At 44.0% G+C, this 15,494-nt stretch overlaps 1 protein-coding gene across 7 annotated transcripts in view; it reads left to right on the top strand.

Moving 5' to 3' along the window:
• Positions 1 to 15,494, top strand: part of USP21 (ubiquitin specific peptidase 21) — a 1,008,218-nt gene that overhangs the window by 698,868 nt on the left and 293,856 nt on the right. The window lies entirely within an intron of this gene.

The following is a 15,494-nucleotide window of genomic DNA, read 5'->3' as shown; positions in this document are numbered from 1 at the left end:
GTTCTCTTTGTCCTTTATATGTTAAAGTGCTTTTTATCCCTCCTTGCCTGCAAGAAACATGTTTATTGAATATGGGACACTGCTCCTTTTCCCATATTTTAAAAATGCAATAGGGGCCTTTGCATTTATGTAATCAGGTGAAAAGTGGCAGAGACGAGGCAAGCTCTGTCCATCTGCTTGTTCATTGCCGTCTCCGCTCGTCTGTGTGAGCGAGACTTGGCTCTTTGTTCAGTGTGTGTTTCAGGGACGTCATTTCACCAAAATGCCAGTTGTTGCAGAAGTGACATCACACGACGCTTGACCTCTTATGACATCGCAATTAGTGAGGTCATTTGACCCCACCCCAAAGTGACATCGCGGTTAGTTATGTAACACGACCTTTCACCCCTTGATTAAAGAGGAAGGTGCATTACATAGCATTGTTCCCAAGTACACTACGAAAAATATGGCTACGATATTACTGTAAAATGATATCAAGAATGGATCACCATATTTATCGTTAATATCAGTGTGTATAGGCCATTATTATCAAATTACTATGAATGCAAGCAGACGTCAAGGCCTAATGATATGTTAGTATATAGCACTTACGCTTAAGTGCTTTATTTAGAACAAATATACATTCAGTATCGCCCAACCAAAGCTGGTACTCATTTATCAACCTCGTAAGGATGAAAGGCTGAGTTGGCCTTGCCGAGATTGGAACCTGCAACCTGCAGATCACATGCACATGCAGCAGCGAGCACTCAACCCACTGAGCGATCTTACCAGCTATAGTAAAATGAGCAAATACATGTCTGAATGTTCTCAAAGTCAGAAAGCAAATAACACTCTGTACTGGATACCATTAAGCTGGTAACTGAGATTTAACAGCAGGCCAGTTCATTTGCAGGTTTGGTGTAAAGTTGGCCACTTGTCAATCCTGTGTGGATCTGCTTTTCAGGCGTCAGAGGTTGGCAAAATGCCTACCATGGGAGGGTTCATAACTTTGTATTAAAGAATTTAGAGTAGCGCAGGGAAAGCAGTGCACTCACATGATATCCCGTACTCTGGGCACTCATTACCTCATACATGCAAACCAACATCCCGAACAGCAATCCATGGAGATAGGAAAGATAAACACATTACAACAAAGCATTCATTGTCGTACAATAAAATCAACTGCCTCTTTTTGTGCTATGCTCAAACATTTCCACACTGTACACAAGCTTTTAGGAACAAGGATGTTGTCATGTGACCGAGGACACCGAAATGGGATGTCTTGTGATGATCGTAACGGAGATAACGGCAGAAAAAACATGTTATAACTGCAACTTGCGAAAAGCAAATGACATATTCCGAAATGGATGCTAATTCTACTCTAAATGCTTTTTGCAAGTTTTGGTCTGCATTGTGAATTTCAGGTGTTTAAGAACACACTAAATCAGTGACTCACCCCCTGAAGTGTGCCCGAAATAAACCTTTAACGAGTCTAGCAATTATTGTATAGAGTTCCAGAAAGACAAATTATTTGTTATTCCTATTCTTTCTTATTTAGGGTCACTACTGAAAGTGTTACACTTGTGGAACCCCTTGTTTTTTTGTTTTAAAAAAAACATTTTTTATTGGTTTTACCTTTGTACAACACTTGAACCAAAGAGAAAGAACATAACATTAACACTACCCCCTCATCTCCCACCAGAGGTTATGTCCGTCACTCTTCCCACTGATTGTTAGGATTTATAACGTGTCCAAAATTCTTTTTTGTGTGGACACCACTGTGCCATATAGTCGTTCTGTAGATATGTCAGCACTGGGCCCCACTCTTGCTGGAATCTCCCTTGATCTCCCTGAATTGTGTATGTTACCCATTCCAGTGCCACGAAGTTCCAAACTTTGTATAACCAATCCTGAATCTTGGTGGGGGGGTTGTTGCTTCCAGGTTTATGCCATCACCAACCATGCTATTAAGAGGGTTAAGATTCTCCGCTTTTGCCTTTTTGTTGTCTTTGCCTGTGGTTCCAGTATACCACAGATCCAAAATGTGTCCCCCAGTTGATCCATACCCCGAAATATTTCCTTCATCTGTTGGTTAACCTCCCCCCAAAATTCTTGTAGCTTGGGGCAGTTACGCCATATGTGCTGCCAGTCCCCTAGCGCTTTGCAACCCCTCCAACATTGATCAGACGTTTGGGGGAACATCTTGTGGAGTCTTTCAGGGGATCAGTGCCATTATAGCGTTACTTTGATCTACAGTTCCCTGAGTTGGATGGACCTGATTAGTTTTGGTATTATGTTCCACAGGTGTTTCTATTGTTTTCTAGGGATAGGTTCACCTAGTTTTTCCTGCCATTTCCTCATATAGTTCCATTGTATTTGCTCTTCTTGGTCGTTTACGTATTGATGAATTGTTCAAAGGGTGGCAATTGTCCTAAGGCTGTGCCATGTGCCTTACAGGTTGGCGCGTATGGGTTCGATGGTGCTCTCGCCACCATTGAATTGTCCCATCATGTTTTTTCCCGTACCGCTGCTGCGGTCTAGTTTTTTCCAACATGGCTGCCGCCGGGAGGTTCTTATTCCCCTCCCTCTGTGGCGGTCGCGTGTTGCAACCCTTAGACTAGGCTTTCCCTTTGGGTCTATATGCTGTCTCCTCTTTGAGCTCTGCTGAGCCTTTCTGTGCTTGCTCTTCTCCTCCGCGTCCCGCGTGGCTCCTTGCTCTCTTGCGCTCCCTCTCTGATCCAGCCTCCCTAGTATCACGCTCGTTCTCCTCCTGTTTCGTCTTATTTTCTGGCATCCTATTTCCCACCTCTTGAATGCTTCTTTTTCCATCCCAGGGGGAAATTCTGGATTTCCAAACAAGGGAGTGAATGGGGAGGGTTTCGGCGATGGTGTTCCCCTCCCTAGTGCCTCTTCCCACACGTCTAGGCCAACCCTTATTATCTCGCTAATCCTAGTATTGGGGTGTCTCTTCTTCTTGTCTAGTCACAAGATTCCCTGAAGGGGTGTTCCTGCTACCGCCCTGTCCTGTCCATATTTTGTGTAGCCCGCCCCAAGCCACTCGCTCATAATCCTTCATTGTACCGCCTCGTAGTAACTGCGAAAATGTGGGAAGGCCAGCCCTCCTTTATTCCTTGGGGCTGTAAGTGTAGTCATCACCACCCTAGGAGGTTTCCTTTTCCATATATATGCTATTATGGTCTTGTTCAAGGTTAAAAAGAACGACTTTGGGACTCTTATTGGTAGTACATTAGTCTAGGCAATATCACAATTTTTATCGTCAATCGACCCCACCACAATACCATTAGTGGGTTTCATTTCCTCAGGTCAGCTCTGATCTTATCCATGAGTTGGGGATAGTTTTCCCCATATAGTTGTTCCCGCTTTTTTGTGAGGGTTATACCAGGTAATTTATGCCTTTGTTGGCTTGTTTCAGATGTTGTTTGTTCTAACCTGACTATTATCCCAGGTTTCGCTGATAAATTTAACATTTCCGATTTTTGCTTATTTATCTTTAATCCTGAGATCTCCCCAAAGCATTCTAACTCTTTCATTAGGGACGACAGTGACTGTTCCGGGTTTGACAGGGCGTTGAGCATATTGTCCACGAACGCTGTAATTTTATGCATCTCCCCCTCACCCCATTTCTATTCCTGTCAGTTGGGTTGATTCTCGTATCTTGGCCAGCAGTTGTTTTAGATATATAGCGTAGAGGAGTTGGGATAGTGGACAGCCCTGTTTGGTTCCCTGTCCCAGTTCGACCCTTTCCGTTACTATACCGTTTAATGATATACGTAGGGAAGGCATTGCATAGTTCGCTCTGACCATACTTCTATAATTCTCCACTAGCCCCATATGTTTCATCATCTTAAGTAGCATTGTCCATTCGACCCTGTCAAATGCTTTTTCGGCATGTAGCGAAACCAGGATCGCCGGATTTTGTGTTAATCCATTTTATTCCATGAGGTGGCTAATTCTTCTGTTGTTGTTGAATGTTTGCCTAGTTTGTATGAAGCCTGATTGGTCCTGACCTATTAATTGTGGTAGGAGGCAGAATTCTGGTGTAGAGTTTGGCATCCAAGTTTATTAACGCTTTTGGTCTGTATACCCCTGGCGTCGCTGGGTCTTTGCCCTGCTTATGGAACACTACCAATTTAGCTTCATTCATAGGTGGTGTAATATTTTTTATTTGTCTTAAGTGTTGACTAGTTTGGTAAGAATTGGGGTTAGGATGCTGTTGTATTTTTTTATAGAAAATTGCTGTGTATCCATCTGGGAATGGGGCTTTATTCTTTGGTAGATCTCTTATGGCTTTTAGGACTTTCTCTTCCCTTATTGCCCCTCTAGTTCTGCCCATTCTTCGTCCATTATTTTTAGCATAGGGAGCCCTTTTAAGTATTACTCTTGTGCTTTTTCTAAGGGGTTATCAGAGGTGTATAGTTTCTGGTACAATTCCCTGAATATCTCTCCCATCTCCTCATTCATCATCTTCACCTGTCCCTAACTGTTTCGAAACTTCATGATTGTTTGTGTCCCCTTTTTTCGCCTTAATTGTCTGGCTAGGTGTCTGTCGGCTTTGTTGGCTTTCACGTAGTGCCAATGTTTTAAATATAATAAGGCTTTCTCAGCTTTCTTTGTCCTAAGTGTCTATAGTTGCCCTTGTACATGTCTCAAAGCTTTCCTCAGTTTGTTGTGTGGGGATTCGCCATTTCTCCATGGATTGTGTCCTCCAACGTAATCCTCATTTTAGATGTATTCCATCCAGCTTTAGCTGCTTCGAAAAATGTTCTCGGCCGAGGGCGCCGTGCGCCGAGTCGATGGTCCCTCGAAGGCCTCAGTCGAGGGTGACGTCATCGGGTATACAAGTAGCACCCACGGCGCCTGTTGGCCCCAGTTCTGTTTTTCCATAGTACGTGTTGCTTCTGGGACTCGGCGCGCCTCGAGTAGTTCTGTGATGCAGTTACTGAAGATATTCGATATGTCCTCGTCGTCGACCCCGACTACGACCCTGCCATCGGATTCAAAAAGTGTAAATCCTGTGGTTCGAAAATGTCCATCATGGACCCGCACCGGGAATGTCTGTGGTGTCTCAGGGAAGGCAACAACATGGAGGCCTGTACAAAGTGTCAGGCGATGACGGGGAAGACCTTGCGAGAGAGGAAGGGAAAACTGCAGGTAGGTCGTGAACCCGACCGCAAAGCGTCGAGTCGAGGTCCTGTGAGGAGAAATCTCCTCAACGCTAAAAGCATCGGTCTAGGCCCCGCAGCGATTCTCATAGCTCTACGTCTTCGATGAAAAAGTAAAAAAAAAGGCACCACCGGTCCCCTTCCACCTCGTCCTCGGACGAATCACCAAAAAGAATGAAATGCCCCACAAAACATTCTTCCTCCGGAGAGTGGGAAGCATTCAGGGTAAAAATGATGGAGGTGTTTGAAAAAGCTAAGCCCCGGTCTGCGCTTTCTTCGGAAGCCGGCCAGGAGCGTTATTGTTCTGAAACTCGCACGCCCTCGAGCCCGGGTGATCGAAGGAGGAAGGATCGGGAATCCTCCCGGATGCTCAGCGAAACAGACCGCTCGAGTCGAGTCGACCGTTCGAGGTCACCAACACCATCTGAAACCTGACACACTTCAAAGGGTAAGTCTTTGAAGAGCGCCTCGACGCCCTCGAAGCCAGCTCCGTCGAGGACCACTATTTCGTTGGCGCCATCGATGCCTTTGTTGATGTCGACCTCGGAGCCAAAGATTCAAACAAAGGCTCCAACTAAACCAAATCAGCCACAAGCTGTTAAAATAACAGAGAAGGCTGCAAAGGCCATAGTGCCTTCAAGTTCCACTAGTACACCTCCTCCACCTCTCCCAGAAAAGGTTTTTAAACCTCTTCCAAGGAAAGAATGTTTCAAATCCTTAACTTCAATATTTGAAGAACAGGCGAGGTCTGATGAGGAGAATGTTCCTTTTGGACTGGAATATGGCACCCCAAATGTTCCAGAATGCCCGATTTATGAGGAAAGCAGGATGAGGGACCTGGTGGAAACCTTGCATAATGCAAGTGGTATTGATACTTCGCCTGAAACAGATTTTGGCAGGCCACAACCAGGGGAACATGCCAGTCCCTCATACCGTCAACTAATGACAAAGGTGGTCGAATATTTAGGATGGCCTAGACCACCAACTCAATTCATCCAGGATGATCTGACCGATATATTGGATCATGGCCCCACCAAAGATCCAATTTTACCCTTCCATGTAGCCTTGCAAAATAGGGTGGACAAAAATTGGGAGACTCTGGATTCTATTCCTCCGGTGAATAAATCCCTTACTTCAAATAAGGTGGCATACCCTTCTATCCCTCCGGATAGGGACGACAAGCATGTGGAGGGTTGGTCACGCAAGGTATTTTCACCTGGGAGTATGGCGCTAAAATCGGCCAACTCCACATGTGACAAACTGTTACTTGTACTAGTGTCATGCACCCTTGTCGTGGAGAAGAAAAGGAAGACCAAACAATGCCTCTTATTCTCCAAATTGTAAGCTTTGAATTTTTAATTTTTTAAATTTTTAATTGTACATAGATTCAAGGCGTGCCCTTTGTGATTACACGTGTTTCGACGTCTGCGTCTTTTTCAAATCAGGGCTAATCCAGTTGCATTAACAGAGTTATTATTAACATTTGCAAAAACGAAAAAGATAAATGAGCAATAGTTGTATACACATTCCAAATAGAAGCTAACAATTGCATGCATGCATGTTAAAGGATGGCCATTGAGGGAGGGGAAAGGGTGGGATTGTTAGGGATGGTTGACAAAAAGAAAGAAAATGCAACAGATAATGATAGCAAACGTAAAAAAGAAAGACATAAAGAAATAATTAGTTAATAAATAATGTCCCGTCACATTTTTCAAAGAATTTTTTTCTAAACCTTAATCAACCCAAAAAAGATTCTAGAGGAGTTCAGACGGAGAGCAAATCAGAACACAATGGGGATAGAATTCACAGGAACTGTTAGCACCAATGAAATAAACTTCTTAGATTTGAAGATTTATGTGGAAAATAACCATCTCAAAACTAAAACCTTCAGGAAAAGCACTGAGGCAAATTCCACCTTATTTTCCACAAGCTGCCATGTTAACTCCGTGATCAGGAATATACCAAAGGGAGAGTTTATCAGAGCTCGGAGAAACTGTTCTGAACAAAGCAGTTTTGAAGACGAATACAAACTACTGACCAGCAGATTCAAAACAAGAGGCTATGGAAACAAAACAATAGCACAAGCTAGAGATAAGGCCTCCAAAATCAATAGGGCGAGTACCCTTGAGACAACAAGACCCATACAAGAAGAGAGACAAGAAATCAGCTTTATCACTAGTTACTGTGCAGACAATAAAGTATTGAGGAAGATTTTAAGGAAGAACTGGCATTTGTTGCAATTGGACGATAATGTGAGGAAGTACATAGGAGACAATCCCACATTAACCAATAGCCGAGCCAAAACCATCAAGAATATTTGAAGCCCTTCACTCCTTCCAGAAGAGAAGAAACCCCAACCACATGGCTCCCGCCACTACCAACAGGGTTTCGGAAACGCGGGACATGTACAATGTGTAAACATGCTCTAAATAATAGTGATTTTCAAAGACAAACATCACATAACTCACAAGATAGTGGATCAGATTAACTGTAGAAGCAAGTTTGTGGTCTATGCAATAAAATGCTATTGTGAAGAAATGTATATAGGCAGTACCATTAGGGAACTCAGGATAAGAATAAGGGAACACTTATCCAACATCGGAAGTCAAGACACCAACATACCTCTAGCCCAACATTGACAAAGAAAACACCAATTAGTCGATAAAAAACAATTGAAATTTATTGGACTTAAAAAAGTGACCCTGGGACCAAGAGTAGGAGACCTTGAAGTTAAATTGAGGCAAGAAGAAGCAAAATTAATCTGCAAATTCTGTGCAGTGGAGAGAGGATTGAACTCAGACCATGAGATGGCCTAATTCCTGTAATAACAAGTGAAAGAACAATCTTTGTACAAAAAGTTAGCAAGAATTGATCAGAATTTGATTTTTCATCTGTGATTTTTCATCTGTAATTTCTAACATTTACTTTGACAGAGGTTAATATGTTACAAAAGCATGCTTTATATACCAAGTTTGAACCCCTGTTTTTCACTTTTTACAGACAACCTTAAGCTATGTATGCCTCATATCCTTGAGAAGTGCACATAAACACATACCAGGTTCTGTACCATTTATAGTCAGTCTTAAGTCTTTGTAACATCAGACACAAGTTAATGAAGAATTCCTCCCTAGGTAAACCCCCCCCCCCAAAAAACATATACCCACTCTATTCAAGCCACAATATTTTTAGATGGGCATTCCGCCGTGAAATGTTTCAAGGGAACGCGATTCCCACGCTGTACAATCTTGTTTTTCCCAAAATATGGCCATGACATTAGAAACCATAAAAGGACTACCAGAGATGCTCTGACTTTGACTTTGATTTTTGCATTTTCAACTTTTAAAACCAAAATTGGTAATAACATGAAACATATACTTGTAGTTCAGAAAAATTTGTAGTGTCCGAATATGGCATTTAATTGGACATTTCAAAAATTCGTGATTCGATCCAGACAGCAATTTATAATTGCTTTCAAATTTCCTACATTCATTCAACACATAAGGAAGCCCGTAACAACATATGTAATACCAACAGTTTAACACCAAAAACAAAAGAATTACACGAACATAGTGAAAACTAAAGTAGGACTTAGCCGACTAGTTTTCATGGCTGCAATAATAACAGTAACACAGCACAGAGCGAACGGGGACTCTTTGAGACGGAACATGCTGACACAGGTAAGTGTGCTGGAGGGGCTCCTGCAGGGGGGCTTATTTCACTTAATGGGACCGCACGTGCTAAACACCTGGTGGCACGATAGATAATGTTTAATGTCCAAGAACGATAAATACGAGTGCTAGCGCAACTTTAGCTTCAAGTAACCATGGTAAACACTCGCACACATGGCATGCAAACACGATTTGGAAGACCATGGTTGATTGATATGAAGACCCGGTCCAATGCTTATTTTCATAAATAAACTTTAACAGATTAGCCCAGTTTACAAGTTTACAACGTTGAGTTCAAAATTAAAGTAACTCGGGAAATTATATTATTATATTCTTTAAACAATCTATAGCTCGCTCTATTCACTGGTAAAGTGCACTTCACTAATTGTAAAGGAAGGCATTTCATTAATGGCCCACATGTTTCTTTTTAGGGATTTAACCCATGACTATTTAACTCAAACCACACACATGAACCTTGAATCAACCTTACTAGGTAAGAAGAAACACACCTCCCTCTTTTTTGGGTTGATTAAGGTTTAAAAAAAAATTATTTGAAAAATGCGACAGGACATTATATATTAACTAATTATTTCTGTCTTTCTTTTTTACGTTCGCTATCATTATCTGTTGCATTTTCTTTCTTTTTGTCAACCTTCCCCAACAATCCCACCCTTTTCCCTCCCTCAATGGCCATCCTTTAACATGCATGCATGCAATTGTTATGCTCTATTTGGAATGTGTATACAACTATTGCTCATTTTATCTTTTTAGTTTTTGCAAATGTTAATAATAACTCTGTTAATGCAACTGAATTAGCCCTGATTTGAAAAAGACTCAGACGTCGAAACACGTGTAATCACAAAGGGCACGCCTTGAATCTATGTACAATTAAACATTTTAAAAATGTAAAATTCAAAGCTTACAATTTGGAGAATAAGAGGCATTGTTTGGTCTTCCTTTTCTTCTCCACGACAGGGGTGCATGACACTAGTACAAGTAACATAGTTTGTTGTATTCTTTATTCAAACGGAGTAAGGGAGCCAAGGAAACTCCGTTGTTACACAGTCATGCGACCGTGACTGGTGAGTCAACAATTATTCAGGAAAGGGCGCTGAGGTCCACCTGGAAGGGAATCCAACAGAATAGGCTCCTCACTTACAAAAGGACAACTCCACATGTGCCTTGGCAACATTTTCGTACACTCTGTGGGCGTGCATTGCAATGGCAGCAGAGCACATACCATAAGGGGATGAAAGGGAAGAATTTGTAGCCATTGTTAAAGATGGAAAGGAGGTCATGCAGGAATACCTTCAGTCTGGATTGGACACTGCAGATAGTGTGAGCAGGTCCATGGGCACTAGCACAGTAATGGGCAGATTTGCGTGGTTACGGAAGTCGGCTTTTGCACCAGACATACAAAACCGTCTTCTGAACGTGCCGTTTGACGGGTCTCACCTTTTTGGCAACAAGGCTGACGAGAGCCTTGAGAGGTTGCATACCTCACAAGCAGCTGCCAAGTCTTTAGGAGCTGCTATTAGACAACCTCAGCCTTTTCATGCATCAGGACAATCTTGGAGGGGACGATCCTATCGTTACTACTCCTCCTATGGAAAGGCGAGAGGAATGGTCAGTCAAAGGGGCCAGAGAAAGGCCACCCGTGGTGGACGAGGAAAACGTGCAAAGCCAGCTACAGCCTCTTTGCCATCGGCGGCCGCAGCAACCACCACAAAACCACTTTGAGGGCTTGCATCACAAGACACCTGTGGGAGGCAGGCTGGCACAGCATCTGCAAGAATGGCGAGCCATTACTTCAGATGTTTGGGTTCTAAAAATAATAGCCCAAGGTTACTGCCTTCCTTTTGTAACGTAACCTCAAAGCAATACACCAGGGAGACACCCTTTGAAGTTTGCAGACCCGCTCCTACAGCAGGAAGTCCTAACCCTGCTGGAGAAAGGTGCTATAGAGCCAGTACCTGTAGCGGAGAGGAACAAGGGATGGTACTCCCCTTACTTTTTGATCCCCAAAAAGGACGGAGGACTGAGACCCATCTTGGACTTAAGAGGCTTGAACAAGCTCCCCAGGAAGGACAAGTTCAAGATGGTTACTCTTTCTCAGATCCTTCAGGCCCTGCAACTTCAGGATTGGTTGGTGTCATTGGACCTCCAGCATGATTATTTTCATGTGCCAATTCATCTCGAGCACAGAAAATACCCGAGGTTCGTAGTTGGCGACTCACACTATTAGCTTTGAGTCCTGCCATTCGGATTGAGCTCCGCCCCGAGGGTCTTCACAAAGTTAATGGTAGTGGTGGCAGCGAACCTCAGGAGAGGGAGGATTCATGTCTACCCCTACCCGAACGATTGGTTGATCAGGGCATTTTCTGCCGAACAAGCACTGGATCATCTGAAAGTCACCTGCCACTTCCTCCACAGACTGGGCTTCTCCCTCAATTTCAAGAAGTCACAAATTACACCTTCCCAAAAGCTCCAGTACATAGGGGCTGTATTAGATACGTCCTTGGGAAAGAGCTTGCCTCCCAAGTCGAGGGCTCAAGACATTCTTCAGATGGTTTCCAAATTCCAAAATGCCCAAAATCTCAAGGCCTACAACTTCTTAAGGTTGCTAGGCCTCATGGCATCCTGCATCTTCTTAGTTCCAGAGGCACGCTTGAGGATGAGATCCCTTCAATGGACTCTAAAGACTCAATGGTCCCAGTTCTCAGGTCAAATGACGGATTTTCTTCAGATTCCAAACAAGGTTCGGCAGGATCTTCTGTGGTGGACTTGCACAGAGAATATCCTAAAAGGAGAACAGTTTTGTCAACCATGGCCGGAGATTACAGTAGTGTCGGACGCCTCACTCATTGGGTGGGGAGCTCATGCCAACGATCTGACAATCAGCGGTGGTTGGTCTCCATCGGAGTCCAAACTACACATCAACCTTTTAGAGCTGAGAGCAATCAGACTAGCGCTGAAGGCTTTTCTGCCATCTGTCAGAGGAAAAAATGTCCTGATAATGACTGACAACACGGTGGTCATGCATTATCTAAACAAAAGAGGTGGTGTAGGGTCACTACCACTGTGCAGAGAGGCAATGCAGCTCTAGCATTGGGCAATTCAAGAAGGAATCTCCTTAACGGCAGTTCATCTAGCCGGGGAGGAGAATATGACGGCGGACACTCTGAGCAGGGAGAGCACAGTGTCCCACGAGTGGAAACTGGCTCAGGAAGTCATTCAAGAGATCTTCGCCCTTTGGGGAACCCCTCAAATAGACCTGTTTGCAACCAGAAGTGCGAAAGGTATTGCTCAAGGGAATTTCCCCCGAGAGGAGCCCTAGGGACGTGTTCGTGGTGGAGTGGAACTTCCCACTATTATACACATTCCCTCCGATTCCTGTAATTCCTCGGGTCATCCGGAGATTGAGACAGTTCGGAAACCACATGATCCTAATTGCCCCGGATTGGGCCAGGAGAACGTGGTACCCGGACCTTCTAGACATGTCCATCTGTCCTCATTTACGTCTTTCTCAGAGAGAGGACCTTATCTCACAAATGGAGGGCCAGGTTCTCCATCCAGAGGTCAAGATTCTCAACCTTCATGCTCGGTATCGGAAAGGCTGAGATAAAAGGATTGGGACCTTCCAGATGATGTCATGGAGGTATTGCTTTCGGCAAGAAGGCCAGCAACAAAATCTCTATACCGTTGCCGTTGGAAAAAGTTTTGCAACTGGTGCAGAAAAAATAATGTTGATCCTTTTCTATGTTCCATTCCGGAAGTATTGTCCTTCCTCTAGTCCCCAAGCACATAGAGGTCTAAATGCTGGGACCATTAAAGGTCATCCTGCAGCGCTTTCCATTTTCAAGCGCTCTTCGGAAGAATGCTCCTATTTCAAAATTCCTTTAATAGTACAATTCTTAGAAGGACTCACCAACCTGTTTCCTTCTTACCCCTTCCAAGTACCAATTTGGGATATTAATCTGGTTGTACAATTCTTAATGTGTGCCCCTTTTGAGAACTTGCACACTTGTCAATTAAGATTACTAACATTGAAAACTGCTTTCCTAGTTTCTTTAACATCTGAAGTGAGCGAATTGCAGGCACCGTCTTCTGGGCCGTCCTACACTGTGTTCCATAGGGACAGAGTGGTTTTAAGGGTTAAACCCTCATTTTTACCTAAAGTTGTGTCCGATTTTTCATTTAAATCAGAAAATTGTTCTACCCTCCACCTCATCCTAGTAAGGAGGAGGAAAGATTGCACGGGTTGGACCAGAGAAGAGCTCTAAGCTTTTACATTTTTAGGCTTTCCAAGCTTAGAGTGGATAATCAACTTTTCATTGGCTACATCGGAAGGAAATTGGGTCAATCGGTGTCAAAACAAACCAGATCACGTTGGATTGTGCTTTGCATTTTCAGAATGCTACAGATTGGAGGGAAACGACCCACCAGAAGGCTTAAGGGCCCATTCCACCAGAAGCATTGCCTCTTCGGCAGCCCTTCAAAGAGGTGTTCCCATAAAATCAATTTGTGAAGCAGCAACTTGGTCATCGCTTCACACTTTTTCAAAATGTTATAGCCTGTATGCTTCCCATTCTAAGGAGCTGGCTTTTGGTAAAGCAGTGCTATATTCCGCCATATAATGGTATAGAAAATCTACTCCCTCCTCCAGAGAATTTTCTATACTGCTTTGGGAGTCTAAGATGAGGAATTTGTTGGAGGACACAGTCCATTCGAAGAACAAGTTAATTACCAACTGGTAACGTTCTTTCGATTAGATGTTCGTCCAACGTATTCCTCATCGCCCTGCCATCCTACCCCTCTGTAGATTTTCCGGGTTATTGCCACTTCAACTCTCGCAAGGCCAATACCTGACTACTGGCACAATCTACACAGTACAGCAAGAGGGGAAAAACAGAACTGAGGCCAACGGGCGCCGCACGTGCTACTTGTATACCCGATGACGGAGGCCTTCGAGGGACCATCGACTCGATGACATCGACGCACAGCGCCCTCTGCCGAGAAAAATTTCCGAAGCAGCTAAAGCTGATGGAATACATCTAAGATGAGGAATACGAAAGAACGTTAGCAGTTGGTAAGTTACTTGTTCTTCTTTCTGTATGTCGCTCAATTTTGCCTCCAATTCCTTTTGCCTTCTCAGTCTCCCCTGGTCTTTACCCGCCTTTAGGTCTATTAGGATCCCCCTCATTACTGCCTTAAAGGCGTCCCATATAATTTCTTGGTGTACCTCCTCAGATTCATTTTCACAAAAGTATTGCTTTATCTGTACCCTTGTTTGTTCACTCTGTATTGGGTCATACGTTAGGCCGTTGGGTAGTTTCCATTTCCATACCCACCCTTCATGTTTCCCCACCTCATGGTAATCCACAACGGGCGTGGTCGGCTAGGGAGATTGTTCCTATCTATACTTTGCTTATTTTCCCCACGAATCCTGTTGAAGCCCAGACATAATCTATCCGAGACATTGTTGTGTGTACATGCGAGTAGCGTGCGAACCTCTGGTCATGCCCCATTTTTGTCCTCCACAAATCATGGAGAGCCATTGTGGTCATTTTTCGTTGCAGTGCTTTGGAGGGAATAGCTTACCCTGTGTGCTGAATCCACTCCTATCCTGTCCCGGTACCCAGGCCATGTGAAAGTCTCCGGCAAGGATTATTTCCCCCTCGGCAAAGGATTCTAGCTGTGATAGGACTCTCCTCAGGTATCCATCTTGTCCCGTGTTCGGGGGGATATATTGATGCGAACGTTACTGCCTGGCCCCCTATTTCTATTTTTAGGAATGCATATCTACCTTCCTTGTCCGATTCGCTGGCCTTGATTTGAGCTCCCACCCTATCGTGTTTTTCTATTAACACCCCTGCTTTTTTCTCCCTGGAGTTAGCTTGGTATATTTGTGTGAACCCTTTTATTTTGAGTTTCCCTTTATCTTGCTTTCTTATGTGTTTCCTGGGAAAAATTCAATGTACTCCTGTATCAGGAGTACATCGAATGTTTCCCCCCCTGAGGTGGTGTTCCACTTGTCTCCTTTTGACTGGGGTATTTACTCCCCTTACATTGAACGTTAGTATTTGTATTTCATTCTGGTTTTATTCGTGACTTTCCTTCCCTTTCTTCTAATTTCCTGTGAGTGATGATCCTCCTTCTGGCTCCCTCTCTCACCCTCTCTTGCCTTCCCCTCCCCTCCTCCAACTTCCCGAACTTGACAACCATAACTCACCTCTTGCCCTCCCACCCTTCCCAACTTCTCCCTGAGGAGGGTTCAGGATCCTAAGTGTGCCCGAACGAGGGTCCATCGTACCTGGCCCTCTAGTCTTCCCAGAGATAACTGCGTGGGGAATCCTAAACCTGTTTTGAGTTCCAAGAAGTGCCCCCCTCTCCCTCTTCCCCTTGGGCCGCCTTCTTATTGTACGTGGTTTTTGTCTTACCCTCTTCTGGGGTTCCTTGTGTCCTCTTCTCCTCCTTCGCCTTAGTCCATCCCAGCCATAGGTTGTATTTCCTTTACCCCCACCTACTCCTTCTCCTGTCTTGTTTCCTTCCTTCCCCTTCCTTGTCATTGTTTGCTATCCCCACAGTTTTCTGCGGCTCCTTGCTCCAGTGCGTCTTTGCTCCGTGATTCCTTCTCTCTCGCATTGTATGTTCAAAATCTGCT

The sequence above is a fragment of the Ambystoma mexicanum genome, chromosome 1p (assembly GCF_040938575.1).
Source record: "Ambystoma mexicanum isolate Mex_15411 chromosome 1p, UKY_AmexF1_1, whole genome shotgun sequence".
Lineage (NCBI taxonomy): Eukaryota > Metazoa > Chordata > Amphibia > Caudata > Ambystomatidae > Ambystoma > Ambystoma mexicanum.
The sequence above is the reverse complement of the archived record's forward strand: the minus strand, read 5'-3'. Positions and strand labels throughout refer to the sequence as shown.